Consider the following 4,086-nt stretch of genomic DNA (forward strand, 5'->3'; position numbering starts at 1 on the left):
AGCCTATTTATAAGAAAACATGCTGTAGTAAAGGCATCGCTCCAAAAACGAAACGGGACAGATGCGTGAGCAAGCAAGGTTAACCCAGTTTCAACAATATGACGGTGCTTACGTTCAGCTGAACCATTTTGCTGATGTGTATGTGGGCAGGAAACACGATGAGCAATTCCTAGTTTTTCAAAGAAGGTACTGAGGTTGCGGTATTCACCCCCCCCCCCCAGTCTGACTGTACATGAATGATTTTATGATCTAGGAGTCTCTCAACATGTGCTTGAAATTGTAAAAACACATTAAACACATCAGACTTATGCTTAAGAAGATAAATCCAGGTAAAGCGACTATAAGCATCAATGAAACTGACATAATATTCGTGCCCACTAACGGACAGCTGGGCAGGACCCCATACATCTGAAAACACAAGCTCAAGAGGAGTTTTGACTATATGTGTAGAAACAGAAAAAGGTAACTGATGACTCTTGCCCTGCTGGCAGGCATCACAGACAGCGGCATCTTTATTACTAGACTCGGACGGTAGCTCATGACGATGGAGGACATGGCGAACAATGGGAGATGCTGGGTGACCAAGACGAGAGTGCCATAGTGATGGAGACACACGGACGCCACTGAAGACTTGGAACGCAGCAGCAGGAGCGGGAACGTCGATGGGGACATGAAGAGCATATAGACCATGGCGGTAGCGACCTCTAAGAAGTATGTTCCTCGTAGCACGATCCTTAACAAAGAGATGAAATGGGTGAAACTCACAGAAAACATTATTATCTTGTGTAAGTTTAGGAACAGAGAGTAAATTACGTGCAACCGTGGGAACACGAAGAACATTTCTAAGATGCAATGTCCTAGAGGTGTTTGTGAGAAGTGATGCCTGACCAACATGCGAAATGCGCATACCTTCCCCGTTAGCTGTGTGAACCTTGTCATGCCCACGGTAAGGCTGCTGGACAGTTAGCTTGCCCAGCTCGTTCGTGACGTGCGTGGTTGCTCCAGTATCCATGTACCAAGAAGGATCGACAGGAATAAGAAGGGGTGTGACCCTGTTGCGCCATGTTAACTTGACGCTCGTTGCCCTTGCCATTATTGCCGAGGCCAAGGAAGTCCGTCTTGAACCGGCGATGACAGCGAGAGGCGACATGGCGATCAACGGGGGGATATGCAGTGTTCCTTGGTTCGAACTTGATCGCCTGGAGTGCTCGTAAACAGGCAACGGTGTCCCGCAGTAGCACTGAAGAACCGTGGTGCCGGCGGCGCTTGAGGCGGCGGCGACGGCTGGTGGCAGAGGCGAAGCGGAAGACATTAGATCGTTAGGTCTGATACCATATTAGACAGTTTTAGGGTTTGTGGCACACCTCCAACCTGGGGTGACCTTTTCATTATATAGTCATGTACAACATAATTACAAGTGGGGCCCAGTATATACAGAGTCTAACAGGTCCCAAACGGGAGCGGCAGGGAACATGGATAGTGGGCGGTGTTGGAGTAGGGAACGGCAGGGGAGACCGGCCGCTGCTGGGGCAGGAGAGCACGATGTTGTAGGGGGCCAAGAGGGCCGCGGCGCTGGAGACCTATAGGGAGACCGGTGAGAAATGAGAGAGAGATTCTTTTGGCTATACTGACGTGTTGTTGTGCGTCCAACTATTACTGCTAGCAGGGAGTGAGAGAGAGACCAGAGTGAGAGATGAGATGATATATATTTTCTATGCTTATTTGCTTGATGCTACTCACACATAAGATAGTTTAGGAAGTGGAGGAGATTGATGCCAGAGAGAGACGAGATGAGATATAGTATGCTGCATGGATGTTGTTTTTGCTATTTCTTGTAGTGCTTCGATATGTTGAGTGATGAGAACACCGATGCAATTGAAGACTACCATTGTATTTTTGGATAACCATCAAAGTGCACGGACGTGGCTTTTTTGTTTTCTTCCCAGTAGATTATATCCAGCTCATGTGCAAGTAACATGTAAAACTGAGAAGAAAGGTCAATCCAAGATCTTCACCGGTAAGAAACTTGAAAATATTGTGCCATCCTCACAAACATTGGATTCTGTGGCTGCCGCCATAATGGGAGTAATAGACGACTAATGCTTATGTTAACACCATGTATAACTTTTTTTTTGCGGGGTCATGTATAACTTTTCCGACTGTCATACCTTCTATGTTCCTACTTTTTGATCCCCAGAGAGAATCTACATTCATTACATGATTTTGGTAATATCTCTTAAATCTTTCTTGAAGCATGTCATCATAGTGTACAAATATTTTTGTTCTCTTAAAAATAATAGAGATTACTAAACAAAGTTAGGTCAAATGCGAACCAACTTGTGGTTGGATGGTTAGGAGGACAATGGTATTTTCAGTCCACCAGGTTCAAGTCCTAGACTTGACACTGGTACTCGTTATTTCCTGGTTTGATTTCAGGCCGTTCGGCGATGCGTGTTTAGTGGGAGGAAGGGTGTGCATACGTGTGTTCATAGGGGTGAACGTATGTGCGTATGTATGAGCGTCGGCGTCTGTACCTTGTTCAAAAAATGTAAGATCAAATTAATTATTCTGACATGATTAAAGAATGAATAATGAAAAAAGATCAATTGTGCAGTTAACTTAAAGCTATTGGAACTTGGTTTGTAATACTGCTTTGATCAGATTTCATGACATTATTTTCCTCCAAGTATAATGCATATGATCCTTCGGTAATATGGGGACGTGATTAGATTGGATGCCCAATGATAGAAGCCGGATATAAGAAACGAATATCAAGGAAAATATTGTGTGTGTTTGGAATGGGGTGGAGGGAGGGGGATTGTAAACCGGGTGCGCCATTGACAAAGTTGATAAGTTTGAATTAGGTAGGCGGGGACATGAAGGCAGTGGATGAAAATATTATGCCCCGTTGCAACGCACAGGCATTTACCTAGTGCTGATAAAATTCATGTAAGTCAAAGAAGGCCCTCCAAATCCGACATTATTAATTCATGCTAGGCTAGCACTTGTATTAATTCGAGTTCTTTGTTTTTTCCTCAAAACTGAATCAATGAAGCACACTCATCTTCAACAACACAGGTCAAGCACGTAATTAGGATAGTTTGATGGCGTTTTACAAACTCAAGCAAGTTCTAAGTTAGTACTGCTACACGCACGAAATTTATGAAACGGCCGGAGGGGCACGTGCGGAGTTAGTTAACCCATGAAACATCGTGTACCTATATATGATATATCCACCTACGGCGGCTCCGCGGTAGCCGTATCCAAAGCAGCAGCACGTACGGTCAAATCGTACCGCTGGCCGGCTGGTTCATCTGGCTAGGAGAGGAGAGCCCTGTGGCCTATCCAATCCATGCGCGCGGGCGGTCCACCCTGACCCGGTGGAATACTAGCTAGGATCTCGCTCCATTCCATGCGTGCGTTCTTATCCAAAGCTTTGACTGTCAATACATACAGCACGGCCACCACGTGGAATCCATCCTAGGACCTCAGTGCCTCCTCAGTCCATCCCATGTGGACTGGTTATCCAAACCCGAGTATAAATACCCGTGCATACACACACCGCATTGCTCACTCATCTCCTCCCTCTCCTTCGAGCCAGCTAGCTAGTCTGGTACGTAGAATACGTAGGGTGTATTCCTGAGAGGCTGAGAGGAGAGGAAATGGGGACGGCGGCGGCCGTGCTAGCGATCGTGTCGCTGCTGTGCTGTGCGGTGGTGCAGGCGTCGCACGTCGTCTACCCGGAGCTCCAGTCGCTGGAGGCCAAGGAGGTTGCCACGGAGCTGCGCACCGGCTACCATTTCCAACCCCCCAAGCACTGGATCAATGGTACGTACTTATCCCGCCCTTCCAAAATAGATAACCCAACTTTGTATTAAGTTAGTATAAAGTTGTACTAACTTAATACAAAATTAGGTCATCTATTTTGAAACGGATTCCATCTATCTACCGCAGCATGCTTGTGGATCATCTTCTTCTTCAACCGTCGATTGCTCATTCCTCGTCTCCTTTATTTGTCTGCATGGCATTGACCTACTTCCCATGACGACGCAACAACCAATCAGATCCCAATGGTACGTACGTGTA

At 46.3% G+C, this 4,086-nt stretch overlaps 1 pseudogene; it reads left to right on the forward strand.

The window, feature by feature from the left end:
* Positions 1-3,596: 3,596 nt before the first annotated feature.
* LOC123067159 (beta-fructofuranosidase, insoluble isoenzyme 3-like) overlaps positions 3,597-4,086 on the forward strand; it is a 3,050-nt pseudogene continuing 2,560 nt past the window's right edge.

The sequence above is a fragment of the Triticum aestivum genome, chromosome 3B, assembly GCF_018294505.1.
Source record: "Triticum aestivum cultivar Chinese Spring chromosome 3B, IWGSC CS RefSeq v2.1, whole genome shotgun sequence".
In the NCBI taxonomy this organism is placed as follows: domain Eukaryota; kingdom Viridiplantae; phylum Streptophyta; class Magnoliopsida; order Poales; family Poaceae; genus Triticum; species Triticum aestivum.